The 15,189-nt window shown below is 42.2% G+C and overlaps 1 protein-coding gene across 8 annotated transcripts in view; it reads right to left on the bottom strand.

The window, feature by feature from the left end:
• BMP2 (bone morphogenetic protein 2) overlaps positions 1 to 15,189 on the bottom strand; it is a 220,327-nt gene that overhangs the window by 81,821 nt on the left and 123,317 nt on the right. The window lies entirely within an intron of this gene.

The following is a 15,189-nucleotide window of genomic DNA, read 5'->3' as shown; positions in this document are numbered from 1 at the left end:
AGTCTGAGTGAGCTTTAAAACATCTGGTGTTTTCCAGGTTTGCTCTGCAACAATTTAAAATTGGAAAGCAAATTCTCCTGTAACTCCTGGAATTCTTATGTTAAGAAAGACCATGGTAACCGATAAAACATGAAATAAGAAATGTATGGGAGATGCACCCCTGGTTTATTCCACTATAACTTGAACAGTAAAGAACTGCTTGTGTCCTGGTCTGTCCCTCAGCTGAGTGAGGGAACTTGCAGCCCAGGTTCCTGGCTGAAGAGAAGGACTGGCACTGCAGGAGAAGAAAACTCACCATGCTCAGCCCAAGCAGAAAGCACCTCCCTTCCACAGGATGTCAACACCCTGAGAAAGGACTGTCCCCAGCTCAGGTTCTTCCTGTTGCACTGCAGTTTGGCAGGGCCCTCTTGGAGCTACATAATCAAGCCCTTATTTTCCTGCTACATTCACAATGACTGTGTTCCTTCTGGGCCACTCCTTCACTTTCTCATTTTGTCTCTCCATTTTCTACCAGTCCCTTAGTAAAGACTAAGCCAATTTAGAGCTTTCAATAGGCAGCATTCAGTCCTCCAGGACCCTGATCATGTCTGCTCGTCCTCAAAATGGGCACAGAAAAGGCAGCAGCAAAGGAAGCTTTTCCATGCTCTGTCCCAGTCAGGATGCTGAGTACCTTGACCTGCAGGCCGTTTCCCACAAGGACACAAGGACACTTCATCACCTTGTAGCATCATTAGGCTGCTCAGTGAGAGCTGCAGCATCAAACAAGGGTGGGTCTGTCCAAAGCTGCCAGTTGGGATGAGATCACTTGGCCAATGAACGAGCCCAGAGACCATTTGTTTTTACCCGGACTTGAGAGGCCACATCGTTTCCAGCCAATGACCAGAGTCTGCTTGATTCACGCAAAGGACCTACTGATGAGGTGCTTCACATGTCATCACTGAGCCTCTGACCCACCCATTGTCCAGCCTTTAATTTTCCCCTCAACTGTCCAACCGGATACCCCAAATAAGTCAAAGCAGAGTGCTTGGGACTCACACAGTGCTGACTTTCCACTGCTCTGAAAGGGAAATCCTGCACTCATATAAATATTTCTGAGCTCCAAGTCAATAAACAGGCCCTTTATGGAAGTGCAGAAATAACTGACCCATGCTCCAAGACCTTTCCCATTGCTGGAGAGGTGCAAAGGGTCTGCAGTGTAAATAAGAATCAGGTTCACAATTTCTCGTTTTCAATTACACTCAGCTTTGTTTCAGTTTTAAAATGAAGCTTGAGTAGATGCCAGATTTTTATTTTTTAAAAATTTTTAAATTCCAACACATTCCAGATTAGCTGTGAACAACCACTTTCAAAAGGACACAGGAGAGGAGCTCAGATTTGGGATGTGCTCCAGTGGAGAGGACCTGATCTCTTGCCATGGGCACAGGTGCTTCTGTATTGAAGCATTAATCAACCCAAGTCCCCTGTGACCACTTCATGATGTCGGTGTGGCAGGCAGGCAGCTGTGGGGTTTCTTCAGGAGCTCATGAGGTCACTCCTCCTCTTTAAAGCAAAAATAATGACTCTCCAGCACAGAGTGGGAGTTGGCAGCTGGGATGCTGAGATGATGTAATTGTACACAGCAGTGATGTGAGATTTTTCTTGGTTCCTAGAAGCCAATACTACACAGGCAATCATACTAACAACACTATTTGCTTAAAATTTTTGGACAAGAAAGGAGACCGAGTTTGTTGCAAAAACGAGCAGTGATTATGAGAGGGAAAGGTCAGAAGTTGGCTGTCAGAATTGGAAGCAGTGAGGGCCAAGCTCTGGCGCTGAAAATGCAAGGTAGCAAGGAGAGCAAAGAGCTGCCTCTGGCCCTGCACTAACGCACGTATCTTTATGTTCTGAGCACCTTGGGTCTCCTCCCTCTCCACAGCTCCTCTGCTGACAGCTGGTTATCTTCCTGGGTCAGCCCTGGGTAAAATGAGGGGGTGGAATTATTTGCTATTAGCAGGCTCCCCTGAGTAAGTACATGGCACTGTATACCTTGGCAAAATGGAATGGAGGCTTGACACTGAATCAGTCACTCAAAGAACTGGCTTTCTTGGGTTTATTGGTGTGGGTGAATTTAATGAAAAATAACTACTAAAGATAGAACCACGTTTCTTTTTTCTATAGGTAAAGAGAAGGGATTGGAAGGAGTAGGCAGGTTTGATTTTAATAGTTAGGGATGGACCCACCACCCTAAGAGAGTGGAGAAAAAAAATAGTAAGCAGAGGTCACTTCACTAAACCTTAATTGTGTCAGGAAATCAGGGTATTTTCTGCAATGGTGCCACTCTCAGTGGCAAATAAAACTTCTTACACTGTGCCACTGTCTCTCCCTGGTTTTTGTGCTGTAACAGCCTGTGAGGCAAAACATCATGTAGGCATAAATAATTTTAGTCACTTTAAACACCTCCTAGATCCACACAGACATAAGTTGTGTCTTATGTCATCCAAGAGGTAAAAACCCTCAACTGAAGGCTGGGGTGTGACCTGCCAGTAAGATTTAAGGTCCCAGGGAACAAATAAACACTGCAGAAGGGGGAAAAAAACTTGCTAAACTTTTTTTGCTGCGAATTAGGAAGAAGTGAATTCACAGAAAGTTTTTATTTTGTTTGAAATCTGAGAGATTATTTGCAAATGATGGAAAGAATGGTCTCGCTTGTTTCGAATTTGCTTTGAGTTGTGTTCAGATTTTGTGTGATTTTCTTTTCCCCAAGACTAAAGTTATCCTAATGAGTGCTAAAGTTATCTCTAATTGCTGTAGGAGTATTGGAACACAGATAATGTAACTCCTAAGAGGAAAAGGAAACTTAAAAGCTTTTGGGTTTTGTTTACTTTTATGGCCACGGATGATTAGCATTTCTGTTAAAGGCAGCCTGTTAAAGATCCCTTTTATTTCCTTTCAGTTCACTTATCAAGAGCTCTTGACAAATGTGTAAATATATATATTAATAAATATATATGTAGTATATCCCCTGCCTGAGTTTTATCACTGGAGACATAAGGATTAAATATTTGTAATGTAAAAAGAAAGCACAATGTATGAATAATCCTAATTATTTTAGTCTATCTAGTCTAAACAATTTTACCATTGGCATAGGTACTTATCCCAAAAATTGAGCAAAGTCAATGGATGTGGCAGGTGAATCAGCTACTACAATACAACAACACTTAAGAGTGAAAGATCAGCTTTTCTGGGTTCAGAACCTCCAGTAGCTCTAGCAATTGCCATTCCCACTCCAGGCTGTCGTGGAGATGGGGCATGGCAGCACTTCTCCCTTCAGAAGGGGAAAATCCAAAGGTCACGTGGCTGTGCCCTTAAGATTACTGCACAGAGGGTGCTGGGGAAACCTGATACATGTAGATATTCCATATTAGAGCTGAGGACACTGACACTGCATTGCTGCACCACATAATCAGAGGTAAGAGTTATGTGGGTTATTGACCACTGTATATTTTCCCAGCTGAATCATAATTATAGATTCTCCTTCACTGTTGCTGCTCAGGAATTCTGTGATGAATCTGATTCCCTGTGCAAACACAGCACCCACCAGACCTCAAAGTGTCTCATCTGAAAAGGAAGCGCCATTTCACATCCATCTCTTTTATCAAAAGGCCACTGGAATGTCTTGTTTCAGAAGGCTCCTGCCCCTGAATGCCCATGGAGGGAGGTATTTTTCCCACTGCCCAGCTCACAGGGCACACACAGGGAGCCCCTGCTCCCAACTTGAGGCTGTGGATAGTCGAGTCCTTTCCAGACTCAAGTCGCTCAAGAAAACATTCCCACTAGTTCCCAAGTTAAATCAAATGAATGAATACAACTCACAGTTGCTTTTCTCCATCTTCCCTCCCCAGCACAGAGTCCTGAGCTGGCAGAGGCCAGTGTCATTCCACTGAGGTCAAGGGAATGATGCCCATTTATATCAGCTGATGGTTTAAACCTCTGGACTTTCTCCCTGACACACATTTCTTCTCCACCAAGCCTGGATATAAAGCTGAGTCTAGAACATACAGAGGTGAAAAACACTCACAGCTGGTTTAAACTGACACTTCCACCCTTGCAGCTGCATCACAACAGCAGGAGTTTTGCAGAAACCACTTCAGCATGGCCATGTCTCCCAAGGGAAGGAGAATCCAGACTGTCTGTGGTAAATAGATACCAGCAGAACTGGCATCAAGGTGAGGTTCTGACTGAACCCCAGCTTTTCCAACTTCACTTTTTTTTGCAAAAGTAAGCAGTAGAACAGCTACAGGGAAGATTCAGAATGCAGAAGTGGAGAGCAGATTGTCTGAGGGGACCTTTCTTGTGAAGAGAAGCTGCTCTATGGAAAACTCACCAGAGCTGTTGGCTGAGGTAACCGTGTAATGTTGTAGCATGTTTGGGAAGGGATTCCAGCTTGACTTCTGCCATGATTGTCTTATGCCCTCAAGCATGAGATTTTATTACCCTTATCTTGGCAAGCATGACATTTACTTATTGGCCACAGCCTTACTGCAGAGAGGGAGGACTGGCTTGCTCCCATTCCCCACTGGGTGGCTGCTAAGCAACTGTCCCAAAAGCTGGAGGGAAAAGAGAGAATGTTGATGAGATCATGCCTCAGCCTCACTTCCAGCTAAAGCCACAAAGGAGCACAATCTGAAAGGAAACAATTACCCAGGGAACCCAAGTGACCAGGCATCTCCAGCATTTGGAAACCAGTCACCTGGCTGGTAAACAATGGAGAGGGATGTTCCCAACAAAAAAGGAGCCATTCAAGACCAATTCTGAATTCCTGCTTCTGGAAGGCTGAATTTCTGAAGTCTGTAACAAACTGGAAGGTGCATCTTGGCCTGCTGCTCAATTAATGCTGCTTCAGACACATTTGTCTGTGGAGCAACAGTGACATAAAGTGGCCTGGAGGGTTAATCACAGGTAGGAGGTGGAAGCATTTCCCAGGAGACCAGGCAGTACCTTACAATGTTATTCTAGCATGACATGCTGTAAGAAAAACAAGCCCCAAGTACAACCTCATTCTTTACAGAAGGGACACCAGAGCCCTCCACATCTGGTAATGGTAAATAGCCCAGGATGGCCTGGGAGGAGGGATCTGAAACACTGCCTGCTCCTTTCCATAGGCACGGCTTGCCAAGGAAGAGAGGCAATCAGAAAGGCCCAGCTATAAATACACGTGGAAGTATGAAAGGTTGTGACAATGTTATATTCCACCCAGATGTCTGGATCTCTAAAATAATCAATATGAACAATAATCACAAAAACTCAGTCTCTTTTCAGTTGATATGCCCACAACCTGCTATCCAACTGCCACCCCACATCAGCACAGGAAACATGAATCTTCAGAGGAATGTGAACAAAAGGAAGGAAAATATAAAAAGATCATTCAACTGTCAAACCTTCCTGTCAGGACCATTTGATAATTGTCTGCAAACATTGATCAATAACTCCATATCACACAGCACCATGGAATGTCAGCAGAGACTGACCAATTCTTCACCAGAGTCCTTTGCTGACTGTTCTGTCTCCATATGCTTATTATTTGTGGGGGGTTTATTCTAATTCTTACAGGAATAGATGTGTCCCCAGGCACCACACAGTGCACAAGACACAGTGATCCCCATGGCCATGAGGGTTTCCTCGGGATAATTAGACACACATTTTCTTAATTAACAACATCATAAGTATTAGATCTAATTACAGGGAAAGCCATGTACGTTATAAAATATAAATTAAGGTTTGTTTTATAGATTAAAAGCAAATCAATACTTAGCATTAACATTCTCAAATGTATTTTCTCTAATTACAATATGACACTGATTAGTCATTCAAGCTGGAATTATGGGTCTTGGATTTATTATCCAGTAAACTGATAGGGAAACACCTGCCCTATGAAACAGCATCAGAAGTTCCCTGGTGATACTGTCAATGGTCAGAACTATAAAATAGCTGGAAATGTCAAAGATTTGGAGGAGATGATTTCAGAAAAAATAAAATATTTTAATATGTTTTGCTCCTCAAAGTTTAACTTGGTTTACTACTTTGAATATCTGTACTGTTTAGGTAGCACACATACAGACAAGGAAGCACATCTTACTGATATCAAGTAACCAGAAATTAATTGTAGCTAACCACAAGTACACATGTTGTCAGAGATGCACATTAAAGTGTTCCTTGTGTGCCTCTGGGTACCTCTAGATTTAGAAAACAAAGAAAAATGTCAGAAATAGAAAACAACAATTAATACTGGTGACTTGGGACTAAAAACCAGAATTATAATTATAACAAACAGCAGAGGAACGTAAAGAGAGAACCACTGAGAGAAGTTGCTTCACAAAAAGTTTTCACTTGCTTTTTTGTTCCTGAAATTTGAAATTGGTAGGGGTTAAAACAGAACACAGAAAAATAAGACCAAGTTTTTAGAAGTTTCTTTTCTCTCCTTTTTTTTTTCTGGAGAAGAAAGACTCTGTTTCTTTGCTACACAAAGACTCTTTCATTGCTGGGATCCTGAAGTGTTAAGCCAGTTACTGTGCTGTGCTATCTATTCACACTGCCAAGAATGCCCCAAAATAAATCCGGTGTAAACAGCTTCCACAGATCCTCCTGGATGGACTTGGGGTGTGTGTAGGAGACAGACACGGGTGAGCCAGAATTTTGAGGTGGATCTGCCTCCACCTTCTGTTCTGAGGAGCTCTCCAACTAAGACTCAACAAGTCAAGTTGGAATCCAGCAGCAACTAATGGAAAAATGATCATGTCACAGCAAACAGGGAAAAAATCCACAAGGCACCACATCTCACTAACCAAAACCCCATCCATTTTTTCCTGTTTCCTCAGCAGAACATCCAAAATACCTTGTTCTACATTGCAACAAGCCTCACTCCAAAGAGTTTGGACAGCAGAAATAATGACACAGGTTTAAGAAGGTAAAAAATCCTTCCTGCTCTTTGATTAACTGGGCTTCTTGATGGAGTTAAGTGCAAACAGCTGCCTGGACTTCAACTGAAAAGCCTAAATCTAAACACTCCGTGTTTACATAACCCAAACTTCTAATCAGGCAGCTGGATAATCCACCCATTTAAAGTATCCCTAAGAGTTTCAGGGAAATGTGATTTTCTTACAGCTAAGCCAATCAACAACCACTTTAAAAAACTCCAGCTACCAAGTTACTACTTTGGAACAGCAGTCTCAGCGGGACGGGGTCACGACCCCACAGTGAATCACAAAGCAATTTTGGTGGGATCCTTCCCCCTTTCTTCTTCTTTTTTCTTTCTCTTTTTGCCCCCTTTTTTTTTCCCCCTTTGAGGAGTACAAACCTGAATCTCTAATTTCCTCTGTATTCAGATGCTGCAAGGTAATAAATGAGAGGAGGAGAAAAGCACAGAGCAGTGCTCACACACGTGCTGGCATCTGCTCCCGGGACATTAACCTAAAATCTCCTGAAATCCGGACCACATCCATCCAGAACCAAAGAACTTGGGAAAGGTAAAGTACAGTCACCACCAACAGGTCCATAATTACTTAGGGGAGAAACAGGGAAAGAGAAGCAGGACCTAGGAATGAGCAGATTTCATGGAAGAAAACAGTATAGTTATTTAAAGGACAATTTATAGGATTCAATATTCCTTAAACTGACAGACACATTTGTGGGGATTTTAGCTGGCCAGAGCTCTCTGTGTTTAGGGCCCCATCTCATCTCATCTCTCAGTAGTGTTTTAACACCATAACTCATTACAAGGTCAGGCTCTCAGCTTTGGTTTTATGTTTGGCTGAAATATTTTCACCTTATTCCCATCTATGAATCCTTACCAGATATCCCAATGTTTGTCTTTCTTTTCCTAACTCAGTAAAGACCCCGTGTTAAATCACACTCGGTCACACCTGTTAGATAAGGTGACTCTGAGCACAAATCTTTTCCTTGACCAATTCAACTAAATTTTAAATGTCCCCAAAAAAGGGATGCTGCTTGGGCTATGCAGAGTCTGCTCCTGAGCTGTAGGATAATCCTGGACAGTTTACCTCATATTTCTGCACCTCCACATCTCTACCTGTTGGTGATTTTACGGACAAGACTGTAAATAAAGTTGTATTTTAAAACTAATGAAATACATTGAAAACAAGAAAACCATTTAACTTTCTGCAAGCAGGAAGGGAACCTTTAAGAACACATGGTAATAAAATAAAAGGACATGCTTTTACACTGATAAAATCTGGCCAGAGAGGAAATAAACTTCATTCAGGGTTTCTTCCTTTTGCCAAGACCCCAAGCAGAGCAGCAGATACTGCACTGCAGATTCAACACTGGAGAAACAGCACTACAGAATCCCTTGCAGATCATATGCCAAATATTTTAATTCCTCACCAAAGAGGTTGAAAGGTTTGGGGGAGAGCAATGTTGGAAGGACTGTGGCAAATTTTCATCCAGATCTGAATATACATGTGAAGAAGTCCCTTTCAAATCACTTGGATATACTGGTAGAAAAATGAGAAGCAGTAAAAGTTTGGCTTAACTTCTTGTTACTAAGGTTTCCAGGAATTTCTCTTGCTTATGGATAGGTGTCCTTTCCACAAAGAAGCCTAGAAGAGAGCTCTTGCACTAATATCCACCAGCTCCTGCTGTCCTAGACAATCACTGGGGCTGACACACTCTGATCATTAATTCCTCAGCCAGGTCCTTGTTTTTCCCAAGTGATCCAAGAGCTGTCAGTGGACAGCAGTGAAAACCAAAATATTTACTTTGATACAAAAAATTGTATGTTCTTTACCTTCCTACTAAGAAGCCAGATGTCCAACCTGCTCTATTATTAGCTCTGCCTGGTTCCTATGGGGACCATGTGGCAAATTAGCTTTCCCCAGCTGAACTGCACAGTCCTGTCCTACCTGCATCCCTAAGAAATTCCTGTGCCTTTCTTAGGAGTTTATAGCTCCTTTCATCTTTCCAGCTTCTTTTCCACTCCTGTGGCTCATGAGCACAGAGAGCAGAAAGTCTGGAAAAAGGAGTAGCAGAATCCAGCACTAACCCCACAAGAAATGGAGAAGTAAGTGATAGGAAATTGGAAGATTATTTATAAAACACCAAAATAACTTCAGTTCCCTCCAGTTCTAATCCTCTTATTCATCTTAAAGACGAGACCACCTCTGTTTGGTTTTTGGGAGATGTGTTTGAGTTTAAGGTTCCCTTTTAATTGTTTTTAAAAGGCTGAGGGGAAGGTTGGAGAGCTCTGAGCTGCAGGAATAGAAGCTGTGTTTATTCTCCTCTGTGTGAGGCTCTAACACTGCACACACTACAGGGGGCACATAAATCAGTCTGGCTGAGCAAATCAAGTGCCGTGGAGCACAACACAATGGAGGATACCTGGAAATCCCAGGCCCAGTCCCATCCCCACTCCAGCCACTCACCCTGGCAATGCCAGCAGGGAGCTCTGTATTTACTCTCTGGACAGACTGCAATCTTTCTTCCTTTGCTCAAAATACTTCTGTGAAGAACACCTACAGCATTTGTGTTCAGTTTCCCTATTCAGTGTCTTTTTAATTACTTTTGAGATAAAACGTCTCAATTAGGCAACTGTTTGTTTTCATTAAGGGTTCAGTTTGGCTTGCTTCTAAGTAACTTTCTGGGCAGTCAAAACAGTAGAAGTATTGTAAATCAAAAAACTGTGTCCTAAAAGATAGATACATTTGCAGTATTTGCTGTTGAACAATCAGCCAAGCCCAAATATTATGTTGTAATTTTATATATATTTTATATAACAGGTTTCAAGTTTCCTTTCTACACTCACATCTTTACACAGTCTGTTTTCTGTATGTTGAAAGCACTAAGTTTGATAAGAAATGCAAATATAATGTTTGCAACAACAAATCTATCCCACCAGACTCCTGCAGCCCATACACTCAGACTGCACGACACACTTGGAAGAGAAAATCATTTTAGAGTGTCTTAGCACGGTGGGACCCATCCACAACCTGAACCTACCAATCAGCAGGATCTGAGTAATAAATAAGCCCACTTACAACTTTTCTAAACCTTATTTAAACCTGAAAAAGTTGATGCAGAAGAGCAGTGTCAGCCTGTATGTTCTGAGACAAGTTTTCCAGCTCTCAAGCTGGCAGGGCCTGACCCTGTGAGCTGACACCCAGCCCTGCTGTGCACTCACAGCTGCCTCAGCCCCAGTTAAATCCAGTTGTTCTTCCACAGCCCCAAATCCTGTTTAACTTCCCTGGGTATCCTGCATTCACACCAGTGTGCAAAGAGCCCCCAGCCAGGGGCACGGGGTAGAACCAGTTCCTATCTGCTCCCTGACTCTCTGCAGCACCACAGTGGAAATGTAAATGCTTTCATTCCACAGGGGTTTCTAAGAGAATTTATTTGAAGCCTGAAAGTGATAAAGGGTAGTTTAAAATTTTCTATAGTAAACAATTACATATCCAGCATCTTTTTATCTTGTTCAGAAAAAGCTTTTAAAAAATAAAAGCAGTAAGAACTCTATTTAAATATTCAAAACCGAGATTTTTTTTTAACAAAGTCTGCTTACAGAAATTGGAAGGCCGTTTTTTTAAGAGAATAATACAATTTCATAGAATTACAAGCATCTCTATGAAACGTTTGCCTGAGTTTCTGTGTAGCTGAAAGTGGTTACAAAAAGAACAACCTCACAAATGCAGAACCACACTCCCAAGATTAGGCACATCTTGCTCACAGTTTCAGTTTTTGCCCCATAGTACTTCTGGGGGCCACAAAATGTAAAAAACTCTAAAAACAAGCAAGCATGTTAAGCCAGAGATACTGGGAAAAACCCCAAAAATCTAAGGCAGACTCTTTTGAATAATCAAAAACACCATCAAACTATTTCACACACACGACATGTCCCTGATGGAGTATTCCGAGCAACTAGTAACAATAGGAACATGAAAAATAAAAACATAAGCTATTTGATGTGCATAAAAGAGGTTTTCACAAAGCAGGAGGTTTCTCAGAGGCATTCCAAGTTAAGCTATCTACTGTCCCAAAGGAGAACTAGCTACTGTCTGTCATCGGTGCACTACTAACAGTTTATTAGTCTGCTGACATCTCCATCTAGAAAATACTGGTAAATTGTCTCAGGATGAGAGGCAACAGAGAGTGAAAAGGACTTGCTGTGATGTGGTGGTGGCAAGCAGGATTTTTTAGACATCTACACTTACTTTTGTGATAAAATGCTTCTAAGATGGTGTCACTTCCCTCCCAGACAGCCCAGCTTTTCTTAGCGCCTGATACGGGATCGGTGACCTTCTGTGAGTCGGAGCTAATCTCAGGATATGGCACATCTGTAGCAGGAGGAACAGCTGAGCAACACTTGTCCAGGCATAATTGAGCCTCAAGATTGCAGAGCAGTGTGTGATTAATTGGCTGAAGGATGCCTGATAAAGGGCAAGAGGATAATGACCTGCCTGGGTCAATGGGAGGTGCTCTGCTTATCTGGAAGCACAACAGGCATCAAGAGAAATGCTCCTGATCAAGGTCACAGGGAAAGGTGACAGATTCTGTGTGAGTGTGGATTTGAGGCATTTCAAAATCACATTCCATAGATGTGCACAGGGGTAAGTGTACTTAGGAAGAGAATTTTAATGCCTTTTATGGTTCTGGTTCCATGACCATTATTCCCAAAAGTACTGCCTTGAAAAGATCCACCGATCAGCTTCGCAAGTACTTCCACGTCAACCTAGAAAAGGTAACACTAAAACAAGACAATTCTCACTTGATTTCCAGGTGGATATTCAAGCTTGTTCCAAGGTCCTCTGGGAAGCAAACAGGTGATGCTCCCACACTGGAAAAGGGAAAAGAACCACGTGGAACAACTCTGGGCAACATCTGTGGAGGCACAGACCTGTGACTCTTGGTTTAGCAACTACTTTGGCTCTCTAGGCCTGCTCTGCTAAGCTGAAAAGAACAGGTATCACTTCTCCACACATCTGGCTTCCCAGCAACCACAACAACCTCCTTGGTGCACTCCCAGGGAAGGGAAGCCTTGGGTATTTCTAAGGATGGACTTACAGAACAAGTGCTGAGTGTAGGTACATCACAGTCTTGTTCTTCACTCCACCAGGATGTGGAACAACTACATCTCATGCAAGAAGTTTGCAGCAACAAGCTGCTGTAAATATCAGCTGGGTAGGTTCAGGTAAATGTAACAAAATGATGGCAAACATTCATTTAAAATGATAGAGAGAGCATCAAACAAAAGATACCTTTTTATGACACTGCCCTGCAGAGGATTCCCTGTGTCTTATGAACAGTGCATCTTCTGAGACACATCTCCCTCAACAACCTAAGCAAATTCGGCTGTCTAGATAGAAATAGCCCAGGGGGTTCACACTTGGCTTATCTACCCAGACCTCCTTATGGGAACAGGTAACTCTTCTCTTCCTTATTTTTTGGATGAACAATTGTTTACTCAAACAGCTCTCCCTCTTTCCTGGGTTGATAAGAATTTCACCTCTACCAAACACCTGAACAGGTTTTTTCCTCTTCAACTCTAAATACCCATAAAAGAGATTCTACGGGAGCTGAGCCCTTTACACTTCATGACTGCACTCCGGCTGCCTCTGCTCTGATGATGCTTTTTTCATCTGCCACACAGATTTTCTTACGCTGAGGTTACTGCTCAATTACATGTTGCTTTTGGAAAACTGAGAGGATGGCAGTTTATTGGAAATAAGTGTGAGGTAGAGTCCTACAGGGAGGGAAGTCACTCTTTGAAGCTTCAGTCAGCATCGGTTTATACAGGCCACACAAGAGAAGGTGTGGTGGGTCACCAGCTGACAGATGCTCAGAAGAAATCAAAAGTCATACTGGTTTTGGCACAAATACAAATGGGCAAAGCATCAAGTAGAACAGGATTTTTAGTCCTTAATGGAAAGTTTTCCACTTCAAACAACCACAACAAGTAGGAAAAAAGAGCTTAAAAGTCATTCAGGACCAAAATAGTCAGAGCATGAACAGTAACAACGGAGGGTTTGCAACACTGAGAATTTTCACAATTATCTCCTCCCTTTCTGGGCAGATGTGCCCATTCCAATGAGTGAACCCTGTGATGCTGATGGGATGAGCCAGGCAAATGGGAGTTCATGGTTTCCCACAGTTATCCCATTCCTTGTCAGAACCACCTGCAGCACGTGTCTTCTGAGCCAACTGGAAATGCCCAAGTTGCCATGAGCAATCCATACCCTCACTCCGAGAATAAAACCACGATTCAAAGGGGGCTGCCCTTGAACACTGGCACGAGTATTGCCCATCTCCAGGGAGAAAGGATTTGGCTGCTTCCTGTTTTGCTCAAAGAAGATTTATGGCTGATCATCATACAATAAGTGCTAGGTAAGGGTTATTAATCTTTCCAAACCCACTTCACATTAGTGACTAATTCAAGCTTATTTGGTGCATAAATCACACGGTACTAAAGCATCATGTTTTCCCTCCTCTTTGGCTGTAATTCTGAATCCTTGAGGGTGTTCTTTTACAAACCTGTAAGCTATTTATGTGGCTCCAAACATGCTGAGCTAAATTCTAATTTATAATCCCACTTCTTGCTCATGCAGCACTTTCCCTCTCCCCAGCACCTGGCTTTCAAGTGTCCCACTTTGTAGTGCACAGCCCTCCAAGGAGTTTTCAATAATAGACCTCAAATCCAGCTCTAAAAGCAGCTCCCCTCAGTGCTACAGAGCACGACAGAGCCCTCACATCCTACTGAAGCACAGAGGTGAGAGGATTAACTACAGGAATTTGCAAGGTGGGACTCATACAGAAAAGTTCAGCACTATTTCTGTCTGAGCTTTGTCCTCATACAAATAGTTTGGTTGTATTAAAAATGCACATCAGGCATTTTTCTTCTTGCTCTGAGGACCATGGCGTTCTCTAAAACATAAAGCACTGAAGTCATCTTCTCCTCCTCCCCTGGACATGGCTGTTCCCTTTCAGACCAAAACAACTGGCATGGCCAGAACCATCTGCACGACGAGAACGCTGCTCCCTGCTTGTGGAGAACAAGAGTTCCATGCTCTGAGAACTAAGATTTTACATGAAGACACACAGATTGATATTTTAATTCAAATTAAACGATGCACAAACTGTACTACCACGAGTGTGGTCGTTCTTCCTGCAACAACTCTCACAAACTCATAAAAACACATGTAATGTGACCTCCCATTAGGAGGCTGGAATTTATCATAACTACATTTTGTCCTAAGAACAACAAGCTCTTCAGTTTCCTCTAGATCAGTGCTTGGGGTTTTTACCTCTCAGAGTGCTGTTACAATTCACCAGTCTGATCTGTACATAGGCTACAGTCACTAATTAATTCAGCCTACCACTCTTATTCACACATTTTATATCATGGAATATTATTCCACAGGCACTCTCTACTATTAAAAAATCACTACATTTGATTTTCTTTCATGGTCTGTGTTTGTTATGCCTTTGCCTCTATCTGAGCTTTACCACTAGACTAAGAAAGGCACAAATACAAAATACTTTCTCCCTACCTTACTATCTTTCCATGCTCTCTAGACAAATCAAAGTGAGTTAAAATATATCCACAAAAGCAACTCCTGGGTGTTAAACAGATGGAGAAACCAGAATTGCAATTATTTCCAGAAATTTCCAGCCAGGCAATGCCAACTACAGTCCTCATTTGTCTATAATAAAGAGACAAAGCCACCACTGACCCAGCATTTTAGAACTGGGACACCACCTGCACTAGGACAAGGGACATGTTGGTCCTCCAAACACTTAGAATGAGAAGCACTGAGGAAAAGTCTGGCTTTAGATTAATGCCTCACTCTTCTCTGGTATTTTTCATCTCAAAGTGTCTCACAAATCAAATCAATGTTATTATTCCTCCTTTTCTTGTCCAAGGCCATCTAGCATGATACAAGATGAATGTTAGTGCTCTGAAATGCTGCTCACACACAAGCCATGCACTCTCCCTGAAAAAGCATTACAGGTATGTTATCTCCAGAAACATGTAATTTGGTGTTCACAGTATGAATCTAATACTAAGTTTGTAAAAGAAATTAAAATAAAATAAGAGAAATTATAAATGTAAATTAAATAAGGAGCAACATATATGGAGTGGCTTTTAAGGCATCTGCCTTGAGATCTGCAGTGCAGAAATAACATTGCTCTGACATCACAAGTATG

Source organism: Pipra filicauda, unplaced genomic scaffold (genome assembly GCF_003945595.2).
Source record: "Pipra filicauda isolate LSUMZ 115617 unplaced genomic scaffold, ASM394559v2 scaffold77_size3566232_pilon, whole genome shotgun sequence".
Taxonomy (NCBI): Eukaryota; Metazoa; Chordata; class Aves; order Passeriformes; family Pipridae; genus Pipra; species Pipra filicauda.
Note: the sequence above shows the minus strand (reverse complement) of the source record. Positions and strands in the feature narration are given on the sequence as shown.